Raw genomic sequence first — 20,473 nt, 5'->3', positions numbered from 1 at the left:
CCCTTTCTATAAACAGCAAGTATACACATCATGCCCCACTTTCTAATTTAAGAAATGGAGGGCTGAATTTTGAACTGACAAATATGTTTGGCGCTATCAACAAAAGGGACTTTTATTCAACTTTGTTTCTGCATTTTGTTACCAATTAAAATAGTAGCTTGAGATGACTTAGTGTTGTGCACTCTGAAGTGCAACCACCCTTTTATTGCTTTAACTTGGTTGATTTCATTCGAACAAAGCTATGTATCTTTTACCGTCAAGCAGATGTCAGAACTTTAAATTGTGACACTTCAAACAACTTTGGAGAGTTCCAGGGAATTGCAGAGCTAGCTTTGTGAAAGATAAGGACATAACATTTACCTTTCAAGTCTAGTGTATACTAAAATTTGATACCTGACAGCTAAAAAATAAAAGAGTCACTGTCACTTTGAAATCTGAGTGTGTAGTGGCCAACTGGCTATTGACCTATAAGTTGTCCTCAGATTCTCTCAAGCGGCAGTCTACAAGACAAATTGGTTACTCAGACCAGTGGGAAGCAGACTATATAACAAAACTGAATAAAAACTGCTTGTAAAAACACCATGGCCCTCCATGCAGCCTCCAAATGAACTCTTCCAAGCTGTAAACAGCCACTGCTCACTATTAATTCCTGATAAGCCTAACTCGAAGAAGCCAAGATGAACAAAACAAAGAAGACCTCAGACACTGGAGATGCGAAGTTATCCCTCCCCACTGCCAGGCCTCTCTCTTCTGAACAAGGAGTATAGAATACTCAGATAAACCAGCCTTTTCAAATTAAAACAAAAACAAAAAACACATGATGCTGAGAAAGAAACTGTGCTCAGTAGAACTGAGTGAGACAAATTACTTTCCTCCATGATCCACGTAGTTCTTGCACCCCCCTGAAGTGGGCACTTGAGAAAGAGAGGTGATTGAAGAGAGGTTGACAGTTTTCCATATTTACTTAGGTGCCACTCCGTGAGATGGATGGTACCAAAACAATAGACCGCTACAAGTGTGGTACAAACAGCACTGGATTTTAATGGTGCTATTCTATGCACGTCAACTATTCAGAAGCAAGCCCTACTGGGTACAGTGTTGCAGCCTCAACCAATGACGGTTCCATTATGGCTTCCAAAACAGAACACATAAATATTATCTAAATATTCAAAAACAGCCTCAAGTGAAGCTTTCTATCCTGTAATTCATCAACAATAGGAATAGCTGCCCTCCAGAAAGCCCAGGACTGCCTGGCCCCTAAGAGTGGGTTGTATTCTGAGCTGTGTGAGAACCCCTAGAGGCTTCAAGGCTTCTAGAATGCATGACTTTTATCTACTTTGTTGTCATTCTGGCTGTAGCTACCTTGCGCTACTTAACCACCAATGTAGTGTCTATCCTAAAAAATACCTGGACTGAAGAGGAAAATGTTAACTGCTCTCTTAATACCTAGAATGTGGAACACTTTTCTCTTTCAGATGCTGGGGGTTAGACAATAATGATGAAATGATGAAACAGAGAAATCACCTTCAGCTTAAAGACTGTGTTGGGTCACTCTGATGAATGATGCACAAACTGATCACAGCAGTGCATCAAACAATTTAGGGCACATAATTGTGTAGCAAACAGGAAAAAAGCAATAATAATGTTGATATTAAAATGTTTCACTGATGGCACCCATTAATTTAAACTAGATTCTCTGCTAAATGCAATTGACAGGATAACACTTTCAGAGATGAAGTTGGAGAATACCTAAAGAATACACAAATTATTTAAAGGTATTTTGTTCATCGAAAAAGGACTCGTTTCATAACCGCCACTTTCCTAATGGATGCTAAACAAAACATTCCTGATATGTGTTATTTTTGCACAGCTGTTACAGTTAATCTCTCTGGATTCAATTCTGCCTGGACAAAGTGAAAAAGTTGAATAATAAAAAGTGACCTAGTTTCTCTATATAAAATATCTGACTTTAGAACAAAAGTAGAATATCAAAAGCTGGAATTTAAATGCAACAACAATCGTACACACATACACCTTTCCCACCTGCATTTCCTATTTCATACTTCACAAGTACACCCCAGAGCTCCCATGGTGTGGGCTGGTTGCCCATATTTGCATTCCAAAGACTCACACACAGTAGCTGAGAGCCTGGTTCAAATGTGTAGCTGAACATGTGGAATGCCACACGAATAAGCATGTTGTGCTTGCTGAGGATCACGTTTAAGATCTCTTCTCAGCGAGTGAGTTGCAGCTGAAAGGTTCTCTACCCCAGAACTTACATAAGATTGAAATCCTATTTTCAGTCTGTGAGGCTGGATATAACATTCAAAAATAAATTGCTGCACCACCATAGTTTGGGACAATGAAGAGGATGGAAATATGCTAAGGTTCCGTGGCCTGCTGCTAATCCCGCAGGACTCAATTACTACAACCAAGTCTCAAGTGAATTTGGGTGGCTGACAGGTCATCTTATTTCTCTATTTATGCATTCTGATTTATAAAGCTTGAAAAACAAGGAGAAAAGAGGTGTAGCACAGAATAAATGGGTAGCTGATGCATTGGTTTGCTAGATCTTTGCCATGGTCAAGCACCTGTTGTAGCAGTTCTGAACTCCCTTGCTCTGTTTAGATCCTGCCTCTCTTTAGCACACCCTGTAATCTCTGCCTTGCTCTTCTTTCTGATTTTATACAGTGTCTAGGCTTCTGTTTCAACACCTTGATCCCTCTTTTGCTGAGTCTTATTAAGCTATTCACGCACCTAGCTGTATTAGACCAAATCACATGTGATTTTGTTTTGCCACCTTTACTCTCATGGTAATGTTCATTTAGAGTTAAAAGCCATGATGTTACTGTGCAACTATCATAAGCAAAGGACTACACATTGCAGGGCTGGGCAATATATCAATATATCGTCCAAAACCGATTTGAAGTTCATGTTGTGATAGTAGATTGATGGCTTTTGACTTGGCAATATATTGCGAATCATAATGTGTGCGTGCTATGCAAAAATCACAATGTGGAAAAAAACATGAAGCCAGCCAATGCTTCTCTTGATTCCTGCAGCCCCTGTTAACTCTGCGGGCTCAGCTCTCCCCTGCCTCGTGCGGGGGGGGGGGGGGGGGGAGGGTAAGCAAATTATAAGAGTAGGCACCAGCAAAAATCACAATGTAGGAAAAACCGTGAAGCCAGCCTACTTCTACCTAACTCCATCCAGTGCTTTTTTTCTTAAAATTTTTTTAGGGGTACTCTCATTTTCCTATGCATATTGAAATACTGCCCCTCAATGAGGCCAAACTTAGATTCACAAAATGTTTGGGGGTATGCATACCCCTGCGTACCCCCAGAAAAAAAGCACTGGCTCCACCCTTATTTCAAATATCATGATATATTGGCATATTGCAAAGTTTAGCTGGTGATATATTGTGATACTGAAAACCAGGTATCGCCCAGCCCTAACGCATAGTAGCAAAATTGTGTATGTGTGTGTATGAATAAACACATGCAAACACGCACTCATGCCTGTACAGATACTTTGCCCATTAGGAAAGGTACATAGTGTAAAATGGGAGGCTTAGCCACCGTCATTGATTACTTATGGCTGGGGACTGGTCTGGTATAAGAAGGTGTCAGGAGTAGGCTCACACACAAGTAGTGTACTGCTCTTACTGTTCTTTGTGTAGCAGCAAATATAAGAGCCACTTACGAAATCTCCTACTCTAGATAGTGGCATCAATGTGCTTCTAGCATCGCTTCAGGGCTTTGTTGAATCAGTGTCCTGACCATCTTATCAACAGAAGCAAAGCCTCACTGAGGCACATATTAAAAAAAAAAAATCCACCAAAAACAACATAAAGAGAAGCCCAAAAATATTGATCTGAGTAAACAACATAAAGCCTAGAACTCCTACATTCTAAGCCTAAAAGAACAATTCCTCATAGAGCCTCAGGCAAGTTCTTATGTTTCCTACCTTAAGCTTCCCACTAGAAATCATTAATACCACTACTTCAACTTACAATGTTATGAGTAAAAAATATATTACTACACCTATCACAACTGCTTTGAAGGCAAAAGGCCTATATAAATCAGTGCTGACAGTCAATCCTAGAGGAATCCTACAGAAAATATGTAGAAGGATATGATTCAGAATGTCAGTATTGCAAAGAGTTTGCAATATACAACACATACAAAGACAGTGTAAAATCATCCAAATGGGGCAAAGTATGCATAAGGCATCATCACATACACAAACCAGCACAATAAAAACATTCCCTTTTGCATTCCTTCCCATTGATGCTTGTACTGGATTTTCAAAATGCTTGCTAAAGCATTGCAGTTGTATGGATGACACATCATCTGGGACTTTAACTAATAGACAAGTCTTTGTGAACCAAAGAGCTTTGCAGGGATTGTTTTTGAACTCTTTCGCATATGCTTCCACAGAGACATCTGTAAGCTTCCTATGCACTATGAAAACAGCATATAAAATATGGCTGTAATTTGCTCTACTGCTTTACTTGCTTGCCTCTGCATATACATTGATTGCATGTATTGTTGAGACAGAAAATGCAAGAAAAACAAAGCAACATGTTTCCTTTCCGTGGAGGAACTAGTAATACTGTGATTTGAGGCTTAAATATCTCAGTAGAAGGTATGACAGTGAGACAAATTTGCATGCCCCTTTAAGCCCTCACTTGATATAGCTGTGAATTTTTCACAGATGTGATGACTGAACAGGTATACGTGTGTGTATCTAAAGAGGACCCATTTCTTAAAACACTTGTACTAGCACAATTCCACCATGTTCAGTGGCATGGTATTTCCCCCCAAAATGACACTAGCAACTGGTCCACCCATGTTTACTGTCTGAATAGTGGATGCTCATATGCACTCTCTTCCTCCCTCTCTCTTCCTATATATGTATGTACGCATGTATGTGTGTTTGTGGGGGGGGAGGGGGCTCTTTAGGATGTGCTGCTTCTTGCTTGTTTTCCCCTTTGAGTACACAGACTTGTGAATAGTCCCTAGGAAGGTAGGAGTGGGGTTCTACCTGGGGGCTGACAACAGCTCTCTGTCCTGGACTTCTCTTTTGCTGCTCTTTGAGGTTGTTGGGTTTTCTGGGAGACAGGGGAGCAGCTACCCTGCCATATACAGTAGTACCTCGGGTTAAGAACTTAATTCATTCTGGAGGTCCGTTCTTAACCTGAAACTGTTCTTAACCTGAGGTACCACTTTAGCTAATGGGGCCTCCCGCTGCCGCTGCTGAAAACCTTGGGACAAGAGAGTTTCCAATTGCGGGCTGTCCTTTGCTACTCACCAGGCCTTTTTGGAAGCTGCAGCCTTTTTCAATCTGCCTACATATTTCATTTTGCATTACCACACTATTTAACTACCCCACTATTTAACTGCCCTCAACATTACCTGATTTCACACCTTTTCAAAACCATTCTTTAAAAAAAAAATCCCCCGCCACAGTTGTACTCCCACAAAATAATTGAAAATACCCCTTCAGAATTGGACCGCTGAACGGATTTTACCCTGCCAAGTTCTGATCCAGAACCATAACACAAATTTTCAGTATTGTCTTTTCAACAAAGACATTTTCAGATAAATAATAATAATAATTTTTTATTTATACCCTGCCCTCCCCAGCCAAGGCCGGGCTCAGAGCGGCTTACAAGCAATAATAAAAACAAGATGAATGATTACAACTTAAAAACAAAAATAAAAAACAACATTAAAATAATGGAACATTAAAATATTAAAATGTAGCCTCATCGCATGAGGAGAAGGAAAAGAAAAAAGAAAGAGAGGGAGGGAGGGAGGGAATCAAATTGGCTCCAAATAACTACAAAATATTATGTGAACAATATTCTCCAATATGTTTTAATGTTTTCATCTGCTTCACATATCACTACATTAATGCCTTTTAAGATTGACCTTTCTCTTACTTCAATATTGCTCTACAGAAAGATAAGGTAGCGTATCAAAAGGATTAAATTTTAAAGTAGAAATGGAAAATTATGCCTATAATTTAGCTTGTCTAAAAGTATAAAGCCATTTTAAAGAATGGAGCATTCAGTACACCAAAATCTTATTCAGTGGGTTATAGAGCACGTTGTTATCATATCCCAGTTATTAACTACAGAGTTCCACAACTAGAATAAACCCAAGGATGGTTTTAATCAACTTGCATTACTTGCTTTAATGCAATGAACAGTTTATTAGACGACGTATGAAAATGTTCTTGCTCTTTTTTCCATCTATCGTTTTCAAGTGCAGATTTGTGGGGAGGGAGTGTCTCTAATAAAGAACTTCAGCTCATTTTGAGCTAATTTTTTGTTTTGTTTTCTTTGGGGAATACTGCTGCTTTTCAACTGGGCTTTCCCCCCCTAAACTTTTCTGTCAAACATGAAACAAAGAATGCACTTTTATTTTGTTTTCATAAAGCTCAGTTCAAAACCAAACCAAACTGTGCCACTGAGACTCGTACAAATTGAATTGAAAAACAGACTCAGCAAATGCAATAAAAATTCATACCACATTACAGACGGTACTTTTTTCATTCAGGTTTAGCAGCAAATCTTGTTTTTAATTTTGCAGTGTTAACGCTTCGTGGAAAATTAGTAAATGAATTATCATCATCATCATCATCATCAACAACAACAACAATAAAAGTCACAGGTGAGAATGGCTCTTTTAAGAGACAAATGAAATTGCAGAATCCTTTCCCAAGGAGAAAAGCCTTTGGAAATTAAGAGTTGACACATAATATGACTATGGAAAGTTCAAAGTATTTAAATATGTGATAACCTTGAGGCCTTCAGAATTCTCTTCTGCACTGAGGACTCGCCAGGAAATTAGACAGCGCCATCTAGGAGTGCTCCAAGGCATTTGCTACCTGAGGTGAAGGACAAGATGACACCCATCTCCCAGCCCATGTACAAAATCCAACCATACTGGCAGCTGATTCTTACTTCAACACTGATGAAATCATTAACTGGCTTAGGTGAGACAGGGCAAGTCTACTGGCATACAGTGGTACTTCAGGTTAAGTACTTAATTTGTTCCGGAGGTCCGTACTTAACCTGAAACTGTTCTTAACCTGAAGCACCACTTTAGCCAATGGGGCCTCCTGCTGCCGCCGCGTCACCGGAGCACGATTTCTGCTCTCTCTCTCTTTTTTTTAATAAAATATTTATTAAGATTTTTTAAAGTATTACAATAAAATGAAAAAAATAACAAAAATACAAAATAAAAATAATTAAAAACACACAAATTTTCCATTGCTTATTTTCCTTTAGCTTGTTTCCCAGACCTCCTCATACCTCCCTTTTTTGTATTCCACTTCAAATTGTTGGTTCAGCAAATCCTTACCATTATGTTTTTACCTATTTATAACCCTTTTTTCATATTCTCTTAAAGCATTACAGCTGGAAACCACTTAATTTCTATCCAACATCATTCTAACATTCATTATTTTTACAATATTTCTGTAGATAATCTTTAAATTTCTTCCAATCTTCTTCCACCGACTCTTCTCCCTGGTCTCGGATTCTGCCAGTCACTTCTGCCAATCCCATATAGTCCATCACCTTCATCTGCCATTCTTCCAAAGTGGGTAAATCTTGTGTCTTCCAATACTTTGCAATAAGTATTCTTGCTGCTGTTGTAGCGTACATAAAAAAAGTTCTGTCCTTCTTTGGCACCAATTGGCCGACAATGCCCAGAAGGAAGGCCTCTGGTTTCTTCAGGAAGGTATATTTAAATACCTTTTTCATTTCATTATATATCATCTCCCAGAAAGCCTTGATTCTTGGGCACGTCCACCAAAGGTGAAAGAATGTACCTTCAGTTTCTTTACATTTCCAACATTTATTATCGGGCAAATGATATATTTTTGCAAGCTTGACTGGGGTCATGTACCACCTGTATATCATTTTCATAATATTCTCTCTTAAGGCATTACATGCCGTAAATTTCATACCTGTGGTCCACAACTGTTCCCAGTCAGCAAACATAATGTTATGTCCAACATCTTGTGCCCATTTAATCATAGCAGATTTCACCGTTTCATCCTGTGTATTCCATTTCAACAGCAAGTTATACATCCTTGACAAAATCTTAGTTTTGGGTTCTAACAGTTCTGTTTCTAATTTTGATTTTTCCACTTGGAAGCCAATTTTCTTGTCCAAATTATATGCCTCCATTATCTGATAATAATGAAGCCAATCTCGCACTTTGTTTTTTAGTTTCTCAAAACTCTGCAGTTTTAGTCTATCTCCCTCTTGTTCCAAAATTTCCCAATATTTCGGCCATTTGGCCTCCATATTGAGCTTTTTCTGGGCTTTTGCTTCCATTGGTGACAGCCACCTTGGGGTTTTATTTTCCAATAAATCCTTATATCTTATCCAAACATTGAACAAAGCTTTCCTGACAATATGGTTCTTAAATGCTTTATGTGCTTTAACCTTGTCGTACCACAAATATGCATGCCACCCGAAAACATTGTTAAAACCTTCTAAATCCAAAATGTCTGTGTTCTCAAGAAGCAGCCAGTCTTTCAACCAGCAGAATGCTGCTGATTCATAGTAAAGTTTAAAGTCTGGCAGGGCAAATCCACCCCTTTCCTTTGCATCGGTTAATATCTTGAATTTTATTCTGGGCTTCTTGCCCTGCCAGACAAATCTAGATATATCTTTCTGCCACTTCTTGAAACAATCCATCTTGTCCACAATTTGCAGTGTTTGAAACAAAAACAGCATTCTAGGCAATACATTCATCTTTATAGCTGCAATTCGACCCAACAAGGAAAGCTTCAAATTTGACCAAATTTCTAAGTCTTTTTTCACTTCCATCCAACATTTTTCATAATTATCTTTAAATAAGTTCCCATTTTTTGCTGTCATGTTAATCCCCAAGTATTTCACTTTCTTGACCACATTCAGACCTGTCTCATTCTGAAACCTCTCTCTTTCAATCGGTGTTAAATTTTTCTCTAAAACCTTCGTTTTTTACTTGTTCAGTTTGAATCCTGCCACTTGACCAAATTCTTGAATTAGTTCTAAAACACTTTTAGTACTAGATTCTGGCTCCTGTAACGTCAGTACTAAATCATCTGCAAATGCTCTCAATTTGTACTGTTTGGCTCCGACCTGTATACCTTTAACCAACCGGTCCCTTCTAATCATATTCAGCAGAACCTCCAGGACCGATATAAAAAGCAATGGGGAGATTGGGCACCCCTGTCGTGTCCCTTTTTCTATCTTAAATTCTTCCGTCACCACATTATTTACAATTAATTTAGCCTTTTGTTCAGAATATATTGCACCTATACCATTTTCAAAACCTTGGCCTACCCCCATCCCCTGTAGGTTCTTTTTCATAAAACTCCAAGAGATATTGTCAAAAGCTTTCTCCGCGTCCACAAATATCAGAACTGCTTTAGTGTTTATATTCACTTCTAGTTTTTCCAGGATATCAATTATGTTCCTCAAATTATCAGACAAATGTCTTCCCAGGAGAAAGCCCGCTTGGTCTTTATGAATCTCTTCCATCAATAGATTTCTGCTCTCATCCTGAAGCAAAGTTCTTAACCCGAGGTAATATTTTTGGGTTAGCAGGGTCTGTAACCTGAAGTGTATGTAACCTGAAGTGTATGTAACCCGAGGTACCACTGCATACAGTTCTGCCCTTCAAAGGCTCACTGGTGCACCCTTCCTAGGAGCATCTGTCACCTGAAGCAGTTGCCCCAGTCTACCTAGCGGGAGGGCCTGATTTGGCACTATCTTATATCAGATGAAAAAATATTTTAAAACAGTACTAAATAAATTCAACTTATGTTCACCTCCAGAATCACCTATTAGACACCTTCCCTCATTAACTCAACCTTGTGGGTTGGATTTTTCTGGAATCCACTTCTAGCTGTTTTATGATCCTTGGCATAAGATAAGACTATTTACATTGGTTGAGAATCACTTACATGCTTTCATTTCTAAATGCCAAATGTACTCTAAAAGGGTGGGGTGTAAGACTAAAGGATAAAGAAATTCAATATACATGTATTCCACAACTAGTCCACTAGAGAGCCTTATGGAGTTTGGGAGACTAGCACTAAACAACTAAGACAATTTTCTTTTTCAGAGAGAAATTTCCTTGGCTATAAAATTTAAAATGTTGCTTTACCCTATAGCCCGTGGCAAGGCTTCCTTGCCTGAATCATCTAGGAATAAATTGAATAACCCTACAGATTTCCAAACTGTATGTTACAACACGTTAGCGTGTCGGCTGCAGTGTGTAGGTGTGTCATATGAACGATCCCCACACTTCTCCCAGGGCTGGAAAAGGGTTAGTCAAACCTCCGCTTTGATAGTAAAACTGAATTACTGTGTCACAAAATGATGCATGTCTAAAACGTGTGTCACCAACATGAAAAGTTTGGAAAGCTCTGCCCTTGTCTAAGTAAGCCTTCACCACCCACTCATATTGCTGCAATATAGGAAAGAGGGAAGTATGGGTAAAACATGTTACTTGCTTTACTCTGAACCCTTTGAGAGCTGTACGTATGTGAGTGAGCCCATCAATCTGTCATCTCAGAAAACAATAATTTAGGTCCCTGTCCAAATTGCTACTGTGTTTTTCATCAAAATCTCAAGAAAACAGTAAAAGAGATTTAAAGGGGAAAGGGCACTTTTCCTCTGTAACTACCATGCAACAGTGGTGTTACAAGATTGACCCAAAGCTATATTTGGACATTTTTATATTTATAGGTCAGACAGTCCTCTTTCAAATACACCCCAGAGAACTCACTAAAAAGCAGTATTTTTTATCTTCTTATACTGGTGTAACTTCCCAAAGTTCACTGAAATTAGTCCTTATTCTACAATTTGTGGTCTGTGGGAGGGAGGGGAATAAGGTACCCTTTTGATAGATATTAAGTTGCTGCAGAAGTGAGGGGAAAGAAAAATGTGATGCATTTTCACCAAGATAACCAAAATCGAAAAGAAAATTAGATGTTCTAGCAAGAGAAACAGAACTGTGAATAAAAGCACTCAGTGTTGTAAACGCTGAAATGAAAAGTTTTAAGAAATATCTCTGGGGGTTTAAATGTAAGAAAACGGTTTACTTGCAGCAAGCTGAGCACTTAAAAAACAAGAGGTTGAGATACAATCAAAGAAGGGAGCTTTGTCTGCTGTGCTGTGCATATGAAATGCCTCATCCACTGAGATACCTTGAGGTTCCGGGTTCATCTCAGAACGAAATCACCATGAATACCATATTAGCAAATAAGGTGCAGGCCAGGCATTGATCACTGAAAACAATGAGAACAATAGAAGTATCATCTACTGTTGGGGAACTCAACAGACTGCATGGCGACAATTTCTGAAATGTACCCAGAAATTGTTAAACTTTTCCACTTGCACCTGGTAAATTTGTCTGGAGGAAGTGAAAAGCACTTTCATCTTGGCTTTTTTCTCAGTAAAAACAGGATTAGTTCATTTGGGGACTCTAAAGGAAGATTGCTGTTAACATGAAAAATAAGTGGCATGGCGTGTCAGTAGAGCCATCCCACATTATTCAAGCATGGGCATAAAGAGAAGGCTTGCTATACTGGAGTTCTGAAAGGAGAGCTGATACGCTTTATTTTAGATAACCAGCAAAATACTGAGTTGTTTATTTTATGGCACTTGAAGAAAAAAAAAAATATTTTTTAAGGGAAGAATTTTAAAGTTAATTTACCCACATGCAAAAGCCACTGGATTCTAAACGTCTATATTACATTTCTCTTGAAAAATACAACTTATGGCAATCAAGACTTCTCAGAATGAATGTTTTTCTGAGTATGGGTAAGAAAGATAGAAGATTTATAGCCATAGGTCCCTCAACATACAAAAGTAATAATAGATTTTGGTCAGTTCAACACCTAGAAAATATAAAAGGTATATTTGCGGAGAAAATAACCAGTTGTTTCAAAATCCAGTGTTATTGAATTTAAACTTCGCCAGACATAACTGATTTGACCAAAATGAAATAAATTGGATATGATGTTTTAGAAAAGTGTTATTGGTTTTGCTCTGGGAACAAAGGAAAAGGGGGGAGTGCTGAGAAGAACAGCTAATCTAAAAGAAGACTGGCTTACATCCAAAGATAACCATTGTGTTAGTGTAAAATATTTCGCTTCATGCGAAGGAAGATCCCCAGTTCCATAGATTATTCATTCCTGCTGCCTCCCATGTTATTCCAGAGGGTTATCCAACCTTCAGGAACAGCTTTTCAGAGGTTCATTAGGAAGGGAAAAGGGGTAAAATGGTTGCATATACGATATGTATGAATTTCTTACAACCAACATGGACAAATATGGCATCAGGAATTAACATGTCTGGGCATCTGCTGCGTCCATGTCTTAGCTGCCCACCACTGACAAAACTGAACATATCTCCTATGGCAGATCCTAGGCTCGGGGACAGCACAGAGGAAGCACTAAGCTGGTGAGATATTTATGTTTCTCCACCACCACATACAATCCAGTTCAGCTAGCAGATGCACCAAGAGTCCAGTAGCAGGCAGCCACAGCAATTTTATTTTAAGGGAGCCTAGAGAGCATAAAGCAGGTTTAGCCGTGAGATAAAGGAGGATGGCCACTGGCAAGAAGCCTCTAGGAAGAAGCAAGAGGAGGAATGACAGATACTCCTGGGGAACATGAGTAGGAGAGTGCTGGTGTGCTTCCCTTAAATGTCTGACTGACAAGTATGGGAAACAAGGTGCTGAACTGGACAGGTCTTTGGTCTGATATACCAGGGCTGCCCTTATGTTCAGTTCAAGGTCTTTCCCTCTCTTACACTGAGAGAGAGCCATCTTGTGTTTGTATGGAGAGTCCAGTGGAGGTGGAACAAGGACCTACTTCTGGTCTCTTGCTTGGACCCACATAAACCTGGATCTAGTCTTGGTACATGTGTAACTTATATGTTTATAATTTACATGTGTAATTTAATGTTTTATCACTTGAGAACTCACAACTGAACAGCCTCCACTGGTGTGTGTTCTGTTTGAGAAGCACTATCCAGTGATTGGAGGGCAGGTCTTTCCTCTGTGACTGCTTAATTTGTAATAGGGGACAAGGTGTCTGAAATACAGTTTAGTCATTATCACTGCAATATGTTCAGAATATTCTTGGGCAATTTGGTTTGCACCAATCAACAACTAAACAGACCTGACCAGCAGTCTATACAAAATGACAGTCAGTTCTCATATATCCCCTAAATTCCTTTGCAACATCCATGCATTCTTCAGAAAATAAATGAATCTGGAAAAGATTCGAGGAGCAGAAAAAATTAAGTCAACTATCCTCCTGCAAATCTCAAAACAACCTTCCTCAGGCAAAGTCCATATTGTTTTAGTTCCTATAGCAATCGCCTCAACCACTTCAAACTTTAACGCATACATACTGACATATGGAAAGCTATAAGGAAGGAAATTTGACCTCTGGGATGTTGCCCCTCTAATTACACCATCTTTAAATATGGCCTCCTTTATAATCTTTCAATACACCATTACAGGACAAACATAAAAGAGGCCTTTTCCATCTACAAGATCTGCACACCCATATTTCTCATGGTTGTTAAGCAGATGCTTTCTTAGTTTAATAGAGGTATAAATTCCTTTTACCTCATCATGTCTCACCACAGTGTTAAAGGCTGCCATGCTGGTCATTGAGGATGAGGAATGATTTGGATTTTGCATTTACTTGGGGGTTTGGTTTTTTTTTGTTCTCAACAATAGTATGTTTTTCTTTGTGTTTTGTTGCCACTGAATCTGTTCTACAGCAGAATATCAAGCCTTAATAAATTCCTTAGCCGTGTGGGTGTGTGAAGTAATTAAAAAAAACCCCAAACCACTTGTGCACATATTATTGGAAATGGAATATGACAAGATGTGGCATATATTATCATCATCATATAACAAATTTAGAACAATTGCCACAAATATCTTCTATTGAGGCACTGTGACATTTTCCTCCCAGTGTTCCTTATTACAACCATGGATACTGAAAGATAAAATTGTAATTTTATGGCACCCTTATGGTATTGGAAGATGCAGCAGAGTACAATGGCCTGGGCACTACAGCATTCAAATTATGTGACATAAACCTCTGGAAAACCTAAAGTGACTGGATATAACCAGATGGTCATGAATGGATTCTGGTTTTGTGCTGAGTCACTCACCAGCATTCTGAGCATCTTAGGCCTGGTAAACATGTGCAGCAAAATGAGGCAGTAGACTCCTGAACTGATAGAGGAGAAGGTGGATAAGTTGTAGCCATATAGAAGTTGTTGACATTTGACCCTCATCAGCCCTAACCAGCACAGCCTCTAGTTAGGAGCTATGAAAGCTGTCATTCAACAACGTCTGGAGGACTATATATGGATAGTTATTTTTATTTTTATTTTTAACATGGGAACGCAATTTAAAAAGTTACCCCCACTACCACACACACAGTCAGACATGACACAGTCCATTTCACCACCTAATTTCTACTGAATTCTGCTTCATGCAAAGAACAAGCCTTAGTCTTCTAAACAGCTCTTTCCTGTAATGTGTTTTATGTATGCTCTCCAGCTGTAGCACACCATGCAATCTTAACACAATTTCCCACAAGATAATTCAACAAAAATAATTGTGTGTTTGTTCTCATAGAGCAAATTAGGGAGAAAAAAAATATTTATTATTCAGATGGTCGAAAATATTCTGTACTGGAGAATAGGTCTGCAAAACTTACAAATCATCCGTAATGGTGACAAGCTAAATGGTTGCTCAAGAAAGAGCAAAATGTAGTCATTTAGGGTACTATATATTATGCTATTGTAGATTCTTAGATCTTCATTTATTTCCTAACTAGACAGGCTGCATAATAATTTGGATTGTGAAATATTTCACATTTGTTGAAAGTACTGTGCAAGTATTCCTTCAACCTTTAGAGCTACACTCCGTTCCTTAGATAGGAAAAAGTAGGTTTTGAGATCTAACACGTTTGAAATCTGACATTTAAAATGAAAATAACTGAACTTGAATAGAAATAGTGTCCATCTGCCCATTATAAAGTACTGAAGATGCAGGGGAATGGAGAACAGAAGCATTGGATACAACCCAAAAATAATAAATATTGATAGTATATTCCAATGTAAATTTGCTCCTAAGTAAATATTTCTGTTTTAGGATTTAATCTATAGTGAACTGCCCTGAGACCACCGGGTATAGGGTGGTATATCAACAACAACAACAACAACAACAAAGAAGTGTTAGTATATTTAGATTTTATGTTCAATATATCAAAGTACCCCAACTGCATGAAATAGTTTAGCATAAAGGGGTACAAACTGTTGCACACACTTTGCCAATCTACTGGAAATATACCATTAGATCCAGTTCAACCTTCTGCCTACTGCTAAACTAAGCAATACAGAGCTGTGTTTGTTATGAAGATCTTTCAGCTTTCATTTACTTATCATATGAATTGAATCCTGGTGAACCCTGGTGTGGCCCTGGGACAGCAAAACTTCCACCATTGAACCTTACTCCTTATGCCAATTTCTATCATACCTAGTAGTATTTTGGCCAACATGATCATATATTGCTATGTCATCCACAGTCCAGTCACCACCACTACACCACAGCTCTGCACCAAAGAAATCACTCATAGCTGCCTAATGACAGTGCCAGGAGCCTTAAATTAGATTCACCAAGCTGTGCTGCCTACACAGAGACTGGCGGTATCAGGTAATTAGTGAAAGAGCTTAATTTTGACTGCATATTTTACAAAGTAATTGACAACTAACCAACCAGTCCACCAAGAATGTTAAGGGAAAGCAACACAATTAACCGCTGATGAATCCAAACCACAGTAATAACTTTGCTTTTCAGAAAAAGTGTCAAAGGTAACAACTGTGCCATCCTCCATTCCAACTTTAGGCAGACTGCGAAAATTTAGAGCCGGAACCTATGCAACAACAGTAGTGCAGAAAACAAGCCAGCAGCTTATTTAACATCAGCAATTCAGCAATATAAAAATAATTGCTTTCAACAGAACATCTAATGATGTTGCGGGTCCCAGATGATTACAGAAATGAACAGCCAAACACAGTTCATCTCTGAAACAAAACCCTCTCTCTTTCCAATTTAAAGAAACCAAGACTCTTGACATGAAATCAGAACGGCCCTAGTGCAACTGGAGTAACCTAGATAATATTGTAATGCCTGCAATTACACCCACTCTGTCGGAATTGCTCAAACTGTATTAGACTGTAAGTATTAGGTGTTCAAAATAAGACTCAGCAGCACTAAATATCACTCATTTTGATGAATATAAAAGATACTGGCACCATTTGATTTTGGTAGCTGGTTAATTTAAATTATCTAGAAGATTAAATAGGAATTTCAATCACAAGCAATGATACAAACATGACAATTTACATTTGACATCTATATGTACAGTGCTGATACCTCAAGCTGGCGACTGCTTCCTCTCATGCAAGGACAGAAAAGACTCTCAAACTGGGAATTGAATGGACTGGTGCGATTTCTAAAGAAATCACTAGGGTGATCCATTTTGTTTCACATTTGACATCGTTCATAGATTTGGAAATTGGAAGAAAAATGTTTCCTCCATTCGGAACTAGCAAGTGGTGTTAAATATTTACTAATGCTCTTTTTGCTAGACACTGCTAGATATTGGCCTGGTATGCATGTTGTGATAAGCCAAACTATGAGAGGAGCTGCATAGTCACTAAGGCTTTTTCTCAAGCCACAAGCCTGAGTTTGGAAAGCTTGGCTCATTGTAGCATGGGAGTAAAAAAGCCCAGGGAGGAGCAAAATAGCTACAACCTGTCTATTCACACAGTCCCGTTAAGCCACAGTTTGGCTTACTATGATGTGCAAACCAGGAGATACTGTCTGTACCCTTTGCAGCATCAATGTGTAAAGAGCTAGATTCTTCTGTTCTTGCTGTCAGGGGAAAAATATACTATGCTTCTGTGTTATGATTCGGTCATAATGCTGCATCTCTTCTTTTGACCTGTCAAATCCAAGAGTTGGGCATCTTCATAACAATTTGAGAAAGGACATCGAAGATGAAAAAATCTGCAGTGGGATTCATTTATAAGTCTTTATACATCAAATAATGAAGAAGAAGGGTTGACTTGGCCTTATAATCAGAAGTTAGTTATCCCTGCCAGTGAACCCAAGAAGGCATAGTGACTACCTAGGTCTGAGACATTTATATGAAACCCAACCTAAAGACATTTCTTTGGGGAGGGGTGTCACTGGAGAAATATACAGCCTATCAAAGCTGCCTTAATAGACAAGAAAACTGGAGACAGTGACCAGCATTACTGAGATGCTGTGGAAACTGCACAGTAAGATAACTGTGATATTAAACCTTGGAATGATGATAAGAAACTATCATCAACAATGACCATCATTTGAAAGGAGGGTCATTCTACATCCACAGGATAACTCTTAAATGATCATGCGGCTCAAGACGCATGATAAACTAGGTGTTGTCCTGTAGATGCAGCAGCCTCCCTGTTCTTATCTTGCCTGTGGATTGTGACAACAGATAACCAACTCCTCGTGTGCTCAGAGTTGCAGTGGAAAACCACTGGCTGGTGGTGACTCAGAAACATGCATTTTCTGCTATCGCCCTATTCGTTGGAATGCCATTTCTTCTAACAGGGGCACCAATGCCAGGGGGGCAAGCATTTTTGGAGGCCCACAATATGGGGGGCAGACCCCAATGTTCCCTACTGTCAGGGAGTGAAGGATGCTGAGCATGGAGTTGAGCACAGCTTCAGTGACCAGCTCTTCCTCCTCCTGCCATGCAGGGCTGCTGAGCATGAGAGAGGAAGAGCTGCCAGCCACTGCATTTGGCTCTGTCCTCTGGCTCCTCCTGAAATGCCAAGTGACATAACACACATGATGCAGCTTCCTCAATCTTCAGGGCAACTTGGCACCTCTTTCCCCTACCATATGGAAAGCACCACCAGTTACCTACTTTATACATCTTTTTCCCCCTCTCACCCAAGCTCCCCAACATTCCTCCCCCAGGCTTCCCCTGACCAGTAGGCTGACCATGTCTTTTTATATATTGCAATACTTTGCTGCATTTTTGTGCTTTTAGTACTCTTGGTTTGTGTTTTAACTGTTCTACACCACTACAGGTTTAAATAAACAAATAAGACCTTCATTTTCATCCTCTGGCATGCAATAAAAGTTCGCCATAAATGTTCAAGACAAGGCAGCTGCTACCCGATGGACCCACTCTAGTCACTAGAGCATCCAATCCCTGGCATTGCAGCAAATCTACCTCCACTCCTACGCTTTAACACCTATACTGCTAACTCTGGCGAGTTTAGTGTTCAGATCAATTCATTCCTGTCTGCAGAAGACACCTAACAAGTAGGAAACTATACAACAGAATGATTGGCTGCCATCTCTCTGCCCCAACATTAAAACACATCACAGCGACATCTTATGGAGATCACCAGAACAATTATACCAGAGGCTGCATTGGGCACTGGAGCTGGCATTATTCTGTGAACTGTGTCGTGTCAAGATCATTAAAGCTAATCCTAGCTTCTCTATGGAAAACAATGCAGTGAATCCGATGACCAGGCCTTAAATCTACCCCATAAATCTCCCACCCTGTTCTGCTGACCTGTTTAATGGCTGCCACTGCACGGCAGAATTGATGGCAGCTTTTGCTCCAGTGCAAAGTTTGAACAGCTCTTGGCACCAGAGCAAAGGGGAAAGATTTCCCTTTGCCTTAAAGCTAAAAGCACAGTAATGGCACTATTATATGCAGCTACACAGCAAACAGATAAACAGATTTATATTTATCTGAGGATAATCTTAAAGAAGGGACGCGGGTGGCGCTGTGGTCTAAACCACTGAGCCTCTTGGGCTTGCTGATCGGAAGGTCGGCAGTTCGAATCCCCACAATGGGGTGAGCTCCTGTTGCTCGGTCCCAGCTCCTGCCAACCTAGCAGTTCAAAAGCACATCAAAGCGCAAGTAGATAAATAGGTACCGCTCCAGCGGGAAGGTAAATGGCATTTCCATGCACTGCTCTGGTTTCGCCAGAAGCGGCTTAGTCATGCTGGCCACATGACCTGGAAAAACTGTCTGTGGACAAACGTTGGCTCCCTCGGCCAGTAAAGCGAGATGAGCGCCGCAACCCCAGAGTCGTTTGCGACTGGACTTAACTGTCAGGGGTCCCTTTACCTTTAAATCTTTAAGAGTCCGGAATGAAACACATATCTACATATCCAAACCACAACTAATGATTGAAGGCAAGCTCTGATAATCACCTTCCACTGACCCTACTGTTTAATCATATATGAGGAGACCACTAATTCACCCCCACCCAGCTTCCAGAGTATGAACTACAGGAGCTTGACCCCCTCTCTGTATGAAAGGACACTCTGCTCCAACTGCAAGTTACCTGGACCAGAAGAAAGGCCTATGCTGGCCTCTACCACCATAGGCCGTAGGCAGTAGGAGGCTATACATGTGCCTTCCAGGAAGACGGTCATGACAAGGGGAAAAACCAACCTGGCGCTATCAATTGCTCCAGTGCTTGCTTTTCTCTTCCCTACTATTTCCCTTTTTCTTTTGCATTGTATTATAGAACCATAGAACCGTAGCGTTGGGAGGGAACCTGAGGGTCATTCTAGTGACTAGTCCAACCCTCTACAATGCAGGAATCTCAACGAAAGCATCCATGACAGATGGCTATCCAACCTCTGCTGAAGAACCTTCAAGGAGAGTCCACCACTTTCAGAAGGAGTCCATTCAACTGTCAAACAGCTCTTACTATCAGAAAATTCTTCCTGATGTTTAGTCGGAATCTCCTTTCTTGTAACCTGAACCTGAAATTCTTTTCGCATGCACTACCGGCAAGCCAAGCGTCTCCCATCTTATATTTGAGCATCTGGTTATTCCTGCCTAAGTGTAAACCTTATATTTGTCCCTGTTGAAATTCATTGCCGGGAGGGGGGGCAGTTTTCCAATTTGTTAAGTTAAGGTCATCTTGAATTCTGATTCTGTCTTCTGTGGCATTAGCTACCCTTCCCAGTTTTGTGTCATCTGCAAATTTGATGGGAATCCCATGTACGAAAACGTGGGAAGAGACTGTGCTATATTTAAAAATAAGTGCACTTGTTAATTTTTAGGCATGTTATAAATGTTACAATATAGTAACACACTTAAGAAGACTGAACAATGAGAACAAAAAAAATGATTTAATAGTTTAAAAATACATGCACACACAAACCCCAATTAACCAGAAAATGTGAATTATGCAGAAATTTAACTGATCTTTCCAATGCACTCAAAATGCCACACTGAAACCTATGCATATACATAAGTCGTATTAGCGGTATAGTCATAAACCCACTGACTATTAAGTCCCATTGAACTCAGCCAG

At 39.6% G+C, this 20,473-nt stretch overlaps 1 protein-coding gene across 4 annotated transcripts in view; it reads right to left on the bottom strand.

The window, feature by feature from the left end:
• The window catches only part of DOCK1 (dedicator of cytokinesis 1), a 347,244-nt gene that overhangs the window by 151,048 nt on the left and 175,723 nt on the right, over positions 1-20,473 (bottom strand). The gene's annotated exons all lie outside the window — the stretch shown is intronic.

This window comes from Podarcis filfolensis, assembly GCF_964270895.1.
Source record: "Podarcis filfolensis genome assembly, chromosome: 5".
NCBI classification, from domain to species: Eukaryota; Metazoa; Chordata; class Lepidosauria; order Squamata; family Lacertidae; genus Podarcis; species Podarcis filfolensis.
The sequence above is the reverse complement of the archived record's forward strand: the minus strand, read 5'-3'. Positions and strand labels throughout refer to the sequence as shown.